This window comes from Erythrolamprus reginae, chromosome 1, assembly GCF_031021105.1.
Source record: "Erythrolamprus reginae isolate rEryReg1 chromosome 1, rEryReg1.hap1, whole genome shotgun sequence".
Taxonomy (NCBI): domain Eukaryota; kingdom Metazoa; phylum Chordata; class Lepidosauria; order Squamata; family Dipsadidae; genus Erythrolamprus; species Erythrolamprus reginae.
The window spans coordinates 161,224,384-161,241,568 of NC_091950.1; the positions used below are offsets into that span (position 1 = coordinate 161,224,384).

General features: G+C 40.8%; 1 pseudogene; it reads left to right on the forward strand.

Moving 5' to 3' along the window:
• The window catches only part of LOC139155454 (protein mono-ADP-ribosyltransferase PARP14-like), a 49,959-nt pseudogene extending 33,688 nt beyond the window's left edge, over positions 1–16,271 (forward strand).
• The last annotated feature ends 914 nt before the right edge of the window (positions 16,272–17,185 follow it).

The window sequence follows — 17,185 nt, forward strand, 5'->3', positions numbered from 1 at the left end:
AAGATTGGGGGCAGCGCGGCTGTTTTAAAACGTCCCCGCTGACATGGGGGGCTCGCTAGCACACCCCCAAACCCGGGTTGGGGGTTCGGGGGTGTGCTAGCGAGCCCCCCATGTTGGCGGGGACGTTTTAAAACACACGCGCCGCTTTCCAATGAGTCCCGAAGACAAACGTCAAACTTCCCCGTTTGTCTTCGGGACTCATTGGAAAGCGGTGCGTGTGTTTTAAAACGTCCCCGCCGACATGGGGGGCTCGCTAGCACCCCCCCAAACCCGGGTTGGGGGTTCGGGGGGGTGCTAGCGAGCCCCCCATGTCGGCGGGGACGTTTTAAAACACACGCGCCGCCCCCAATCTTCGGCTCCTCGCTAGCGCTGCGGAAGTAAAAACACCATCTGCACATGCGCAGATGGTGTTTTTACTTCCGCAGCGCTACTTCGCGAAATCCCGCTCGTTGCGGGGGGTCCTGGAACGGAACCCTCGCAACGAGCGGGGGATCACTGTATATATATATACACACACACAAACACTGCTCAAGAAAATACGAAAACAAATATATATATATATACATATATATATATATATATATATATATATATATATATATATATATATATATATATATTACTACAAGTAGATTATTTTATGTTTGGTATGACTGTGTTGTTTGGTTTTTTAAATAATGTTAGGGTTTTATATGTTTTTTAATATTAGATTTGTTCTACTACTATATTGTTTTTATTATTGTTGTGAGCCGCCCCGAGTCTTCAGGGGCGGCATACAAATCTAATAAAATTAAAATAAAATAAATAAATAAGCAGAGAGTTAGTTTCATTTCAACAGCAGATAAGCACAGAGTGGGCTAGAGAATATGGAGTAGGCTGAGCCATGCCCTGTCTTCAGCTTAAATTGTCAGTTTCAATTCTCTGCACAGATTTAGAAGTGTTTAGGTCCCATTAGCTGACTTAGTTTTCCTACGTCTATTCATTGGTTGACCTTGCTAACATGGGCTCTCCCAGTTCATGAATATCTTAGCAATGGGTTGTCCATCTTTTTGAGTCCCTCAGCGTAATAAGTACTAACAAGTATATTTTGTTGGGTTTTCTCTGTTGCATCTCATACAGGTCAGAAAGGAAGGAGTCCTGACGAAGCAGCTAAAGAAATTATCGATGCAGTTGCTGACTTTGCAGGAAAAGTGATGCCTGGATACCTGAAACTTGTTAAAGTTGTTGTTTTTCAGCCACATATGCAAAAATCCTTTTCAACCATTTTGGAAAATAAAAAAGGCCGGGCATTGCCCACTTCCGAATCTATATTTTCTAAGGTTAAAGGCAAGTTTAAAGTATTGAATTCATTTACTGTCAGTGTTCTTCATTTCCCCCCACCCCCCATTGAGTGTGCATTTACAGAATTTCTCTTTTGCTTACAGAGTTTATAATGGGTACGAAGTCACCTGCTAAAAAGAATATTATGGCATTGGAGAAGAAGATTGAGACATCATCATTTGTGTTATGTGGCGAAAACAGAAAAAAAGTAGAAGAGGCTGAAACCTGGCTAAGGAAATTGGTTTTAAATGGACAGATAGAAAATCTCATTGTTGATGAGTTGATAGGCATGTTTACTCATGCTGAAATCAGGAAACTGAATGGTCTCCAGAAAAGATTGCATATTGTCATTCATCTGGACAAGATGGAGTCTCCTCCTTTTATTTTGGTATCTGGTGTCCCTAGCGATGTCGTCATTGCTTGCACAGAAATTCAGAACCTCTTAAAAACACTTAAAGCTGACCAGGAAAAGAAATCTAGGGCAGAACTTGCTAAAGTTTTAGTTGAGTGGCAGTATTGTGCAAACAGAAATGTGTTTGTAGCTTTTGATACATTAAGTAACCTTGATTTAGAAGATGCTAAAATCAGCAAAAAGAAAAAAATTCAGGTCCAAATTCAGGGACAGAACTACACAGCTCATCTGGACAAGATGTGTGTTGAAGATAGCCAAGGAAACAGTATGAAAATTAAACGTGTTGGAAAGGATGAAGGTAATGAACATCTTAAATTGAGATTTAAAGTGGCTAGACTACTGTTTTGGTCTCAAAAATGTCTTACTTAGGATTTAAAAAGTGTTTAAAAGGGGTAAGGGCAAGGGTACAAGGCAAGTTAACATGAGTGTATCACAAGGAACTTCAAAAATAATTAAGTGAACAGACCATTTGTATGATTGGCATCAAAACATGACTTTCAATTCAACAATACTGGATGTGCAAGGCTTGTTCATGTGTAGGGCAAGTGTTCCATCTATTCATTTCCCAGCTAGAATTTTAGGCCTGTTTCTACTTTTTAGTAGAAATTGGCAGCACAAGAATCCTTTGCCCAAAAGTGGAAGAATAATTAATAAGTTGATGCAATGGTGGTGACTTCTATAATGTCTAGAAACATCTTTCCTGGCTCATATCGGGCATCCTTTGTCATCTGAATTTGGGTCTTTTTAACTTTTTCTTCAACAGGAATAAGAATAAATAGGAAGATGATTTGTCTTCCAGACTGTAGAATTGTCTTTATTTCTGAAAAAGTATTTTATTGTAAGCGCTTTAGTTATATTTGTAGTATTTAAAAATGGGGACAAGAAGCAGTGGCTGAGAGCAGATGGCTGTTGAGTACATCTTTTGAAGTTGAACATGTCTACTAAGGTAGCCAATTTCTGAAAAAATCTATAATTGAATTGAATTTAAATTTATTAGATTTGTATGCTGCCCCTCTCCAAAGACTCTAATACATAATGTTTGCAAAAACATAAATTATCTTAATTGATTAGTATTTTAAGGACCAAAAACAATTTCTTACCCTAGAAGCACTCTAAAAACATTTGCAATTTGTAAATTGCTCTGCTGAGCAGAACAGAAACTTCCAAGTTTACCAGTAAACTGGTAAAGAAAGGGAAGATGGTCAGTTATTGGTGGAAAAGAGTCAAAAGTAATGTGGTTTATTGAGTGAACAAAATGAAAAGATGGGGATAGTTGTTTGGAAATAACACTTAAGACTCCTGCTATTTAGTTTGTGAGTGCTGACAGGACAGTTGTAATGATGAAAGAAAGTTATTCTGTTCAGAAATGCCAAACTGTGCTGAGGATTTTAATAATAAATGTAATGTTTAAAGAAGAGGATTGTGCACGGTTCTGTTTCCTGCGGGTTATGTCACAACCTTTGTTTATTTTGCAGGCAAAGTATTAGAACGTCTTCCTGAACAGTGGCAAGACATGAAAGGAAGCCATGCCAAATTAGTTCCACTACAGCCTACAGCAGCAGAATATAAGAGCGTTGAAAAAATATTCCGGATTGGCTGCCCTACGTTCAGAATTGAAAAGGTGATGATTGATCTGAGTTTAAGGAAGCAAATAAACCCAACATACTTTCCTTCTCCTTTCTTGCCTAAAACAACAACCCTGTGAGGGTTGGATTTGGCTGAGAGAGAATGACTGGCCAAAATCAGCCAACTAAAAAGGGCCAGTGTTGTGTTCTACTGCTTTATATCCTGTAGAACATCAGTAGGGTTCTGTTTTGAGTTCTTGAGTGATGTTGAGCATCAGTGACTGGCTATAAGATTGGCTCAAGAGTTGGTAGTACAGTGGTGCCTGTACTTAAGAATGCCTCTACTTAAGAACTTTTCTAGATAAGAACCGGGTGTTCAAGATTTTTTTGCCTCTACTTAAGAACCATTTTCTACTTAAGAACCCGAGCTGGGAACTGCCTCCTGCCTTCCCCCGCTTTTTTGCTGGCCACGGGCGATGGGTGGGACAGAGGGGCGGGGTTAAGCCTCCTTCAGCGGCTGGGGAGCTGCCCGGCTTTGCCTTTTTGGCTGGGAGGGCAGGTGAAGCGCCGGACCTCCTGCCTTTCCCCCCCCCAGCCAAAAACCCAAATGTCTCCGCTGTAGCAGCTGCTGCAAGAGGCTTCCCCGACCGTTGCCCGTGGCCGGCAGAAGAGCGCTCTTGCCCAGTGGGGAAGCCTGTTGCAGCAGCTGCTACAGCGGAGACATTTAGGTTTTTGGCTGGGGGGGAAGGCAGGAGGTCTGGCGCTTCACCTGCCCTCCCAGCCAAAAACCTAAATGTCTCTGCTGTAGCAGCTGCTGCAACAGGCTTCCCCACTGGGCAAGAGCGCTTTTCTGCCATTCATTTGTCCCTATTTCTATTGTAGTTATCAAGTTTAGTAACTTTTTATTTGCCTACACCATGTCAATTCTTGACCAGGATTTGTGTGGACAAGAACAAAAAATCTTGTACCTCTGGATTATGCTCTCACCAGCAATCATCTAAATTAAGCTCATAACACATTTCATGGAAAGTTTTTGGTAAAGCGTTCCTTTTTTAAATAATTTTTTATTATCTGTTTTATAGTCTTTTATGGAAGACACAATCCCATTGAAATCTCTAATTAGGCACATATCCTGGTAAATTGTTTCTATTATTTTTTGGTGCAGGTTTTGAAAAAGTTTTTCCTGCTCTTTATTTGGAGCATATATTATTACCAGAAGTATGTGTGTGAAATGAATCTTTATTGAAATAATCAAAATCCTACCTTTATGATCCGCATAGATTTTTTTCCTGCTTCTATCTCTCTCTTAATATAGCTAGCAATTTTTTGTCCAAGGCAATAAACAATTGGCTCAGTTTTTCTTGTTTCAAAATTTTCTCACTTGGCGATTTATGTGGAGTTCCTGTAAACAAACAATGTCCAAATTTTGTTTCAAAATACATGGCAAATACATTTTTCCATTTTCTGTCCAAATTCAATCCATTAATGTTTATTGATATAAAATTTATGGATTGATCCATTATTGTTAGTGTTATTACTTGTGTAGCTGCCTACTATTTATTCTATTTTCTTTCTGAGCTTTTGTTCTAATGCCTTCTATCTCTTGTTCCTTTTCCTCAATATTTTCCCTTTTCTCTGTTTTGGTGTCCTCTGAAATTTGTTCTTCTTGACCTTTACTTTCCAATTCTTCCCATTCCTTTTATCTCTAACATAGGCTGTTCATAAAAGTCTTTTGCCATTTCTATGTTCTCAATCTTAAATCTTTTTCCCTGCCATGTAATCATCATTCCTTCCGGAATCAACCATCTGAACAGTATTTTTTGTTTATTAAGTTGGTTTGCTAATGGGCGGTAGTTCCTCCTGTTGTCTCGCAATCTTTTAGGTATTTGCATCAGAATCCTTATTTGCTTTCCTATATAGGTTATGTTATAGTCTCTTCTTTTGTTGCCTTAAGTATTTCATTACAAAATCCTTTTTGTGTGCATCTTACATGTACAGTGATACTTTATCTTACGAACTTAATTCTTTCCATGATGAGGTTCGTAAGTAGAAAAGTTTGTAAAATGAAACAATGTTTCCCATAGGAATCAATGTAAAAGCAAGTAATGCGTGCAAACCCATTAGGAAAATCATAACTTTAAGATTTTTTTAAAAAGTGGCAGGTGGACAAAGTGAGGGCTAATGGAGTGGAGACGGACAGCGAGGAGAAGCTAGGAATGAAGGTCCTAATGAAGGCTAATGCCACCCCAAATTGCTCCCAAAATCACCTCTGCAAAAGCTTCCTATGCACCAAATCACTTCTAAAATCACCTCTGCAAAAGCTTCCTATGCAGCAAATCGCTCCTAAAATCACCTCTCCAAAAGCTTCCTATGCACCAAATCGCTCCCAAAGTCATCTCTCCAAAAGCTTCCTATGCCACCTCAAATCGCTCCCAAAATCACCTCTCCAAAAGCTTCCTATGCCACCCCAAATCACTCGTTTATCTTTGCTGCCTTTCTTCACTCCATTTGCCTTTGTTAGGACTTCAATTTGGAGTGGCATAGGAAGCTTTTGGAGAGATGATTTTGGGAGCGATTTGGAGTGGCGTAGGAAGCTTTTGAAGGCATGATTTTGACAGAGATGGGGCGAAGTAACTGGAAGGCTAGGGGGGATTTTGGCAGCAGGATGGGGTGGCTGCAGGGAGCAGAGGAAGCGGAGGGCTAGAGGGGAAAGTGGCAGGGAAATGGGGCAGCTCCAGCGTTCCCCGCCTCAGGATTGCAGGTGCAAGCAAAAGGAGGCAGAGAATCCCAGCGGGGGCATCAAACAGTGGCAGTCACAAGGCAGGGGAATCCCTGCAGCAGTAAGAGAGCACATGTGCAGTAAGAGAACCCACACACCCGGGCTCAGGTTCGTAAGGTGAAAATGGTTCTTAAGAAGAGGCAAACAAATCTTAAACATCGGGTTCGTATCTCAAAAAGTTCATATGAAGATGCATTCGTAAGATGAGGTATCACTGTACCTCCCTTGGTAATTTGTTTCATCGTGCATAGTTTGTGTATATTCTGTACACTTCGTTCAGCCCATTCATTACCCCGTTTGTCCTTCTCTAATATGTTTGCTATTATCTCAGTCATATTATTTCACCCAGATTTTCTTCTTTGTTCTCTGTAATGTTCTAAAAACGTAGATAGAATGCCGCTCTATCTAATTCCAGGTTCAGAATTTATTCTTCCAGTTCGCGGTTTAGCATCATCACTTTTTGGTCTACTGCTACTACTGCCTTTTCAGTCTGTTGTGTCTTATTCTCCACTATTTCTATCCTTTGTTCATTTTTTTCCAAGATTTGTTGCAGGTTACTAATTCTACTGTCAACTTTCTGTATGTCCTCTCTCACATTTTCATAGTTTCGGTCCATTTTTTCTTGCATCTTCATAATTGTTTCCTGGATTGCCAATAGGGTCGCCTGCAGTGACTGAGTTTGACCTCCCGCCTTTTCTGCCGTCAGCATATTATCTAATGATCTTTGTGTTGAGGGGGAAGCTGTTGAAAAAACTGGGTTTTATGTTGTTTTCTTGGATAGTTTTTGAATGGTTGCCATGTTACACATCTTGAAGATATTAAAGAGGTCACTCAATTCTACCATTCAATTTACAATAATTTTTTTTCTTTTCTATAGCAAGGTCTACTTAAGTTTGTCTTTCTTGGGGGGGAAATTGGTTATGATGTTATGTTTGTACAAAGCTTAATAGTAATACAATAGGTTATCCAAAGGGAATATGAATTTCTTGAACAAAAACAATATCAACAATTAATATCAACAATTTATCTCCAAATATCTCTATATAACTCTATTACAGTGGTACCTGGAGATACGAGTTTAATTCGTTCCGGACCTGGGCTCTTAAGTCGAGCAGCTCTTATCTCAAACGACTTTTCCCCATAGGAATTAATGTAAATAATTTTAATTGGTTCCAGCCCTCAAAAAACTCACAAAGTTAGTCTAAATTATGCAGAAAGACATGTTTTTAATGAAGAAATGTACATGTAAATATAAATGAATAATGAAGTTTCTTTCACTTAACTTGTAAACTTTCTTAAACTTTTAAATTTACATATGTTCAACTTCTCTGCCACCCAATCCTGTAGGACAGAGGTCCCCAACCCTTTTTGCACCAGGGACCGGCTTTAAGCGATCAAGAGAGGAATGGGTGAATGAATGGACGGAGGGTGGGAAGGAAGGAAGGAAAGAGGGAAGGGACAGGAACAGAGGAAGGAAGCAAGGAAACTTATGAAAGGGGAGAGTAAGAGAGGAATGAGTGAAGGGAGGGAGGGAGGGAAGAAGGTGGGAAGGAGAAAGAAAAGAAGAAATAGAGGAAGGGAAGGTAAAAGAGAGAAAGAAAAAGAGCAAGAAAGAAAGCTGCAAGCACCCCCCCGAGCCCCCCAGGCCGGCTGCAACCTTTTAAAACACGTGCGCCGCTTCGCAGCTGTCTCCTGAAGCCGAACACGGAAGTTAGCGTTTGGCTTCAGGAGACAGCTCCTTGGCGCTTGTATCTCGAATTTGGGCTTGTAAGTAGAACAAAAATATCTCTCCCCTCCCAGCTCTTATCTCGAGTTGCTCTTAAGTAGAGCAGCTCTTATGTCGGGGTTCCACTGTATATCTAATAATATAATTATCTTATATAAAGTTTGCCTCACTAATGCTTCTAATAATAACCCTAATATACTGTTGTTACTATATTTTCTATATGGTCTTATTTTATAATGATATTTAAATAATATCTATCAGAGAGAGGAGAAAAGAATGAGGAAAAGTTAAAAAAAATTGGATTTCAAGGCCATCTATTAAATGTGTTCAAGTATAAATTAATCTAATTATGCAATCGAGTTATTCATATACTTATATGCTATTTAGTCTGGAAATCATATCTTAGATATCCACAAAATTTTTCTTCCAGTTGTTCCTTGGAAGTAGGAGAAGTTTAAATGCTTAAATAAGTCTAGTTAATTTACGTAGATCAAAGTCAAAGTAGGAAAGGTTTAAATGCTTAAACAACAAATCTAGTTAATTTATGTAGATCAAAGTCAAAGTAGTCCATTAAATTCTTCTTCCAGTTGTTGTTCTTCTTTAGAAGTAAGAAAAATTTGAATGCTTAAACGAGAAGTCTGGTTAATTTACATTACAATTTAACACTTACACTCTATTAAGTTTAAAACTGAGTCCATTGCATCAGCTGGATCTGACGTTATTTTAGGGAGGGGGAGTACTTTCTTCTTCTCCATTTTCCCTCAGTCTTAACTTTCACAATATACATCCCACTTTCACCAGCCAAAACAATCCAGTCTCTCTCCACTTCCCTGCTTTTGTTCTGCTTTATTCCGTCTTGCCTGTTGAAAGTCTTCCTTTTACTCCACTCTGCTCCACTCGTTCTCAGTTATTGTAGCTGTCAGATTTAACAATATGCACCTCCTTCCTCATCACTTCGCTCCAATCGCAGCCATTAGGCATACAGGTTGTGAATATTTTAATGACTAATATAGTTACGTTGTTTTTGTAGAAGCTTTTTTTTAATCTTAGCAAATACAGCAGTGATATAGACAGTTAATTTAATAAATAAACAATAAAAGTTAATATGATCCCACACTTCTTGAATAAAGGCAATGCAGGGGACAACAGGATCTTTGTGGGAAGTAGTATCACATAAGAGACTCTCCTTGCCAATTCTCCCTTGCGACCTTTTCTTCTCAGATTGTTTATTTTTAATCTCAGCATAGTTGCCAAGGGAAAATGTTAAAACTCACAACATATGAATATAGATATTGTACAGCAGGGAATGATACTGATAAACGAATAATAATGTTTTACATTTGCAATCTTTGTAGATTGAAAGGGTACAGAATCCTTACCTCTGGCAATCGTATCAAGTGAAGAAAAAGGAAATAGATACACAAAATGGCCATGAAAATAATGAGAAGATCCTCTTCCATGGGACTCCCCATTCCAAATTGGTGCCCATTTACCAGACTGGCTTTAACCGCAGTTATGCTGGCAAGAATGGTAAGATCCTTCAAAGCAGATGTTAAGGGAATATTAGATATACAGTGGTGGGGGGAAATATTTAGTCAGACACCGATTGTGCAAGTTCTCCCACTTAAAAAGATGAGAGGCCTGTAATTGACATCGTAGGTAGACCTCAACTATGAGAGACAACATGAGAAAACACATCCAGCAAATTACATTGTCTGATTTTTTACGAATTTATTTGAAAATTATGGTGGAAAATAAGTACAGTGATACCTTGTCTTACAAACCCCTCTTCATACAAACTTTTTGTGATACGAACCTGGTGTTTAAGATTTTTTTGCCTCTTCCGAATTATTTTCAATTTACGAACCCGAGCTGCCACTACTGGGATGGCCCGAAGTGCTGGGATTTCCCCTCGCCTCCCCTCACTGGGAATCCCCACCTCCAGACTTCCGTTGCCAGCTGAAGTACCTGTTCCTGCATTGCTGAGATTTCCCTGAGGCTCCCCTCACTGGGATTCTCTTCATTTTTGCTGGCGCTGCTTTGAATCACAGCGACAAACTCCCCCCTTCTAAACTGCATGGCCAAGTCTCTTTTTTCCCCCTTCCTTGGCTTGGGAGGCACTATAATAGCAGAATTTAAGGCAAGCAAAGGGGATATCCCGACAGTGGAAAGGATAGATCCAGGAGGATGGGGGGCGGTCGTTTGGATGCCGGTGAGGAAGAGAAAGAAAGGAGGAGGGGGAGAAGGAAGAGGAGGAAAAGAATCCCGTAATTGTTCTGTCGGGCTCTCTGATAGAAGCCTCCCGAAAATTCAAGGGTACAAATTTCAGACACACGCACGTTTGAAAGTTCAAAACAATGTTCTTTATCACAAAATTCAAAAGAAACAAAGCACCCTTTTTGTATTGCAAAGAGCACTCTTCCCCAAAACAACCTTGTAGGCTGTACAAGTCCCTTAATCAGTCCTTAAATACTTAGCTAGTAGCTGTAAAGAAACGTCACAGCCCTCCTTCTTCCAACAAAGTGAAACACTCACACACTTTACTCTGTTTTGGTGTCAAAGGCGTGAAAAATCCACAAAGTTCAGAAACAGCGAGGCACGATTCCTGAAGAACTGCGATCAGATAATCTTCCACAACGGCCAAAGTAGCACACTGCTATTTATAGCAGCAGCCCTAATTACTGGAGCCCCACCCAAACACAGGTGGTCTCTCTTATCTCCTGTAATATGTCCTCAATTGGTCTTTTCTACGCATAACTCTGTGCCTGCATGGGTCCAAGACTTCCTCATCCGAAGCGACCAAAGATAAGGAAGATTGGTTTCCTGGGCTGTGTGCCAAGCCCCCCTCTTCCAAGTCACCCCCACCTTCTTCATCCGAGGAAACTGCACTTCCTGACTCTGCCGGCAACAAAAAAGGCCAAGAACATGTTGATGGTTCCCCTGCCTCCACCTCCACATTCCCTGGGGCAGGAGCTGGGCCAGAGCCAACCACAACAGTAACCAACCCCTCCACCCCCTCCTAAAACCCCTTCCTTCCCCAAGCTGTGCCAGCGCTGCCCTACGGCGCTCCAGAAGACAAAGCGATTGCCTTCCCAGCCCTGCATGCCAGTGAACAAGTGGGGACAGCAGAGGGACAGGAAGAGGGGCGCAGTCATTTGAATGCTGATGAAGGAGGAAGAGAAAGAAAAGAGGGGGACAAGGGGGAGGAAGAGGAGAAGGAGGAGGAGAAAAGAAGGGGGTGGAAAAGGAGAACGAGGCAGCAGGGCTGTCAAGGAGGGCAGAAGCCAAAGTGGGACTGTCAAGGAGGGAGGAAGTCTCTCCCAGGGACCCAGAGAAAAGAAGCCCTCCCTTCCATCTGGGCAGCCTGGAATCAAGGAAGCGTTTTGCATTCTCTGGGCGCTGGGGGAAGGGATAAGTCTGTCCCAGCGCCCAGACAAATGGGAGGCACGGATTCCTGGAGCTCAAGAGGAAAGATGTGGGGGAAATGAGCACAGTGGGATGGACAGAAATGGGAGGCAAAGACTCATGGAGCTCAAGAGAGGAGAAAGATGTGGGGGAAATGAGCACAGTGGGATGGACAGAAATGGGAGGCAAAGAGTCATGGAGCTCAAGAGAAGCTCTTTTCGCCTTGCTTCGTTGGGACTGCCACCTCTTACCACCTCTTGCTGTCCCTCCCCCACTCCGTTCGGCTCAGCTTCGTCCACCCGCCGCTTTTTTTTAAAAAAGCCTTAATGTTTTGGATTTTCCTAATGGACTTGCACACATTATTCGCTTTTACATTGATTCCTATGGGAAACATTGTTTCATCTTACGAACTATTTTTCTTATAAATCTCGTCACAGAACGAATTAAGTTCGTAAGACAAGGTACCATTGTATTTGGTCACCTACAAACAAGCAAGATTTCTGGGTGTCATCGACCTGTAACATCTTCTTTAAGACACTCCCCTCTGTCTTGCACTCATCACCTGTAGTAATGGCACCTGTTTGAACTTGTTATCAGTATAAAAGACACCTGTCCACAATCTCAAACAGTTACGCTCCAAACTCCACTATGGTGAAGATCAAAGAGCTGTTGAAGGACACCAGAAACAAAATTGTAGCATTGCACCAGGCTGGGAAGGCTGAAGCTGCAATAGGCAAGCAGCTTGGTATGAAGAAATCAACTGTGGGAGCAATAATTAGAAAATGGAAGACATACAAGACCACTGATAATCTCCCTCAATCTGGGGCTCCACGCAAGATCTCACCCTGTGGGGTCAAAATGATCACAAGAATGATGAGCAAAAGGGGGGATCTAGTGAATGACTGGCAGAGAGCTGGGACCAACGTAACAAAGGCTGCCATCAGTAACGCACTATGCTGCCAGGGACTCAGATCCTGCAGTGCCAGATGTATTCCCCTGCTTAAGCAGTACATATCCAGGGCCATCTGAAGTTTACTAGACAGCATTTGGCTGATCCAGAAGAGTATTGGGAGAATGTCATATGGTTGGTACCTCTACGTAAGAACTTAATTTGTTCTATGATCAGGTTCTTAAGTAGAAACATTCTTAAGTAGAAGCAATTTTTCCCATAGGAATCAATGTAAAAGCAAATAATGTGTGCAAACCCATTAGGAAAAAAATTAAAGCTCTGAATTTGGGTGGGAGGAGGAGGAGGAAGAAGAGGAGGAGGACAGTCATTGCCGAAGGAAGAAGGTGAGGTGAGGGGAATAAAAAAAATCCAAAACTTTAAGGCTTTTTTAGAAAGGGGGGACTCTGAGGCGGCGAGGTGGAGCACGCATCTCCAATACACCTGGTGCGAGGCTGCCTCCCATACACTGCCTCCCATATGCTGGCTGCTGCTGCTGCTGCTACCTGCTGCCTCTTCCTTCCCATGCTGAAGGGCTCCCCTCTCTTGCTTGCTCGCTTTGTAGCTGGAGCCTTTCCTTCACTGTGGTGACTCCTCGGTTGCCCAGAGCGAAGGGAGCATTTCTTTTTTCTGGGTGCTGGAAAAGGTTTATTTCCTGTCCAAGCGCCCAGAGAAAAGAAAGTGCTTCGTTTGCTCTGGACTGTCAAAGCTTTCTTAAGCATCACCAAAAGGTTCCCCTGGCAGCCTAGATGGCTGGGGTTAAAGAGGGAATGGCAGGAAACTGGCCGGGCCTTTGTGCTGCTCTCAAATTTCCTGGGAAATTTTTCCCAGCTCAGGTTCTTAAGTAGAAAATGATTCTTAAGTAGAGGCAAAAAAATCTTGAACACCCGGTTCTTATCTAGAAAAGTTCTTAAGTAGAGGCATTCGTAAGTAGAGGTACCACTGTACTACCAACTCTTGAGCCAATCTTATAGCCAGTCACTGATGCGCAACATCACTCAAGAACTCAAAACTGAACCCCACTGATGTTCTACAGAATATAAAGCTGTAGAACACAACACTGGCCCTTTTTAGTTGGCTGATTTTGGCCAGTCATTCTCTCTCAGCCATATCCAATCCTTACAGGGTTGTTATTGTAGGCAAGAAAGGAGAAGGAAAGTATGTCTTACGAACGGTTCTTCTAACGAACCTTTCGAGATACGAACCTGCCTCCCTTCTAAAGTTTGGGATTTTCCTGAAGGATTTGCACGCATTATTCGCTCTTACATTGATTCCTATGGGAAACATTGTTTCGTCTTACGAACTTTTCACCTTAGGAACCTCATCCTGGAACCAATTAAGTTTGTAAGACAAGGTATCACTGTACTTATTTTCCATCATAATTTACAAATAAACTTGTTAAAAAATCAGACAATGTGATTTCCTGGATATGTTTTCTCATGTTGTCTCTCATAGTTGAGGTCTACCTATGATATCAATTTCAGGCCTCTTTCATCTTTTTAAGTGGGAGAACTTGCACAACTAGTGTCTGACTAAATACTTTTTCCCCCCACTGTAGCACTATGTTTCAAAAGTGCATAAAGATTTTTAAAAAGCAGCCTAACAGCATCCCCTCCTTTCTCCTTCTTTTTCCCTTCCCCTTCCCTTTCAGTGGCAGCTTGCAAGGTTTAGTGAAGAATCTGGCTTGGTTATTTATTTATTTTCAAATTCCTATAGGGAAAAAAATTCCTTTACTGATGTTCTGTCGGGCTCTCTGGTAGACTCCTCCCAAAAATTCACAGGTACAAAATTTAGACACACACACGTTCGAAAATTCAAAACAATGTTCTTTATAATGAAAATTCACTTAACCTAAGCCCTCTTTTGGTATAGCAAAGAGCACTCGTCTCCAAACAAACTGGTAATTTGTACAAGTCCCTAATCAGTTCTGTGATACTTAGCTTGCATATATGAGGCCATTCACAGTCCTTCTTCTTTCACAAAGTGAAACACACTTTGCTCTGGTTTAGTTTCAAAGCGGGGAAAAATCAGCACACAAAAGGTCAAAGTCAGTAAAGCAGTCATGAAACACAACGATCAGATAATCCTCCACAATGGCCAAACCCACAGGCTGCTATTTACCACAGCCCCACCCAACCACAGGTGGCCTTATTTTCTTTGATAATAATCTCTCAGTTGTTGTTGCCTATGCATCACTCTCTGCATGCGTGGCTGTATCATTAACTCTTGTTCTGAATCCAAGGAGGAGCTAGATAATTGATCTCCTGAGCTGTCTGCCACACTCTCCTCCTCCCTGTCACTCATGTCTTCTTGGTCAGAGGAGCCTTCATCATCAGATTCCACTGGGGGCAAAACAGGCCTGCAGAATGTGGATGTCTCCCCCACATCCACGGTCCTTGGGGCAGGAGCTGGGCCAGAGCTAACCACAACAACTGAAAGGAATACACTGTCAAAAATAGAGATTAAATCCTAAGAGAAGAGTTTTATACTATCACATTCTTCTTTAAAATGCAATCAAAGTGCATTTAGAATCCAAGTGGCTGATATACTGATAAAATAGATACTTCGTGAAAGTATTGAAACTGACATAAGAGAAAAAAGATACAAAGACTGTTATTAAACACACTGGGTTGGTTTGAGTGACTCCTTTCTGTGAACTGTGCAAACTCAACACACAGAGAGAAAGACTCGCACAATCAGCTGCATTTTCACACCAGCCAATCTGATGAGAAGAGTTTGTTTGTTTGTTTGTTTGTTTGTTCGTTCATTCATTCATTCATTCATTCATTCATTTTTTATGCCGCCCTTCTCCTTAGACTCAGGGCGGCTTACAACATGTTAGCAATAGCACTTTTTAACAGAGCCAGCCTATTGCCCCCACAATCTGGGTCCTCATTTTACCCACCTGGGAAGGATGGAAGGCTGAGTCAACCTTGAGCCGGTGGTGAGATTTGAACAGCTGACCTTCAGATCTACAGTCAGCTTCAGTGGCCTGCAGTACAGCACTCTACCTGCTGCGCCACCCCTTGGTTTTCTTTTCCCTCAAGGGAATCTTGGGTCCATCAGGTTGACAGCTCAGGGGAAAAAATAGTTTGACTTTTTTGTTCTCTTGAGTCAGTAGGATTATGGCTGCTGAGTGGATGGATTGTGGGAACAAAAGGCGGCAACATCTTTTTTCAGTTCAGTTATGTTAGCATTCCACACTGGGATTACAACCAATGTTAGAATCCTAGATTTAGAAACAGAGTATATGTGGCAGTGGTGGTTGTTCAGCCAATAACACAGACTAATAAGACTACTAAGTGGAGTATAAATATTATTTACAATATATACAATAGATTAATCAGTAAACAGTCAACTACATACATATCCAAGTCAGCCGTAGCCCTTAAAGTAACATACTAATTCCTCCAAACATACATTGCTGGTTAGTTCAGATATTGACAAATCCAACTGGTGAAGTATGTAGCACTGACGAGTTGAGGAGAATGGGAAAAAAACTAGGCTGTGGTGTTCTTTTTTTCACGAAAGTGATAGTGGTATCAACTCAATTTTATAACTTGCTGCTGACAATGTTTTGTTCACTCTTCATAAAATGAGGTTTCAGATTCCTTTCCACCAATGTGGTGTTACAGAATAAGCAACACAAGCAGTGGCTTTTTAAGAAATAGAACTGGCTAGATAATCTTACAATTCATCACTTAAAGCTGAAGTACCAATATTGGTGGTTTCCACTTTTTTTCTCGAATATATTTTAATGTTTAAACCCTTTTTTTCTTGATTTTCAGCTGCAATGATTGGTAACGGGACCTACTTCGCTGTCAACTCAAACTATTCTGCGCAGGACAGATACTCCACTCCAGACCAAAGTGGCAGAAAATATATGTATGTTGCCCGTGTTCTGACTGGAGATTATTGCCTTGGCCGATCAGGACAGATTACACCACAATCCAAAAATAAAGGTGGCTTTGATTTATATGACAGTGTAACTGACAACATGAATCGACCATCGATGTTTGTTATCTTTCATGATACTCAGGCGTACCCAGAATATCTAATTACTTTTAGAAGATAAAATAACAGGCAAAAGATTATTTATTTTCTTTCCTCTCATATTAACAGCAAGTAATTTGTATGAACCCTTTTAAAATAGTTGTTGCTTGAATCACAATTCAGTATTTAGGTCTTCTCTAGAGCAGCAAAGAATAAAATAAGAATAAATTCCAGTGGAGATCAGAAAATGATGTTCAAGAGAGAGCGGGAACCTGAAGACTTTCTCGATTGAGAATCTAGTTGAAGGAAATGGTAGAAACTAAGAATTCCAATCTTGGAAATACACTGCTAAAAAAAAAATAAAGGGAGCACTTAAAAAACAGAGTATAATTTCAAGTAAATCAAACTTCTTTGAAACCAAACTGTTCATTTAGGAAGCAACACTGATTGACAGTCAATTTCACATGCTGTTGTGCAAATGGAATGGTTGTGCAAATGAAATATTCAGTGAGAATATTTCATTCATTCAGATCTAGGATGTGTTATTGAGTGTTCCCTTTATTTTTTTTAGCATATGAACGTATATAGATAATCTTCAACTTAAGGAATAGTTTGAAATCTACTTAACTAACACTGATCAGATTTTCAAACTGTCCCTTTCAGTTTCAATGAAAGTCATTTTGCAAACCAAATAAAACAATGGGTGTTTTTTCTAAGGGAGACACTGATGCTTGAAACTGCCAAATCAGTATTTTCTCTTAATTTTTTTTCTGGTGGCTCTACCCATGCTTCTGAATTCTGCACTTTGCTTCATGTCACTTTCCCTGTACTCCATTAATTTATTTGCATTTGCTAGGAGCATTCAGCACCTATTTCTGCATGCTCAAAAACTGTGTTTCCCTCTGGTTATAAGCAAGTTATGAACAAGATTTTTAAAAATTATTTCTGGAGAAATGGTTAGCAATTACCCATCAATCAAATATGCCTATTATTACTTGACAAGGTAGTAAGAAACCAACACTCAACTTTAAAGCTGAGA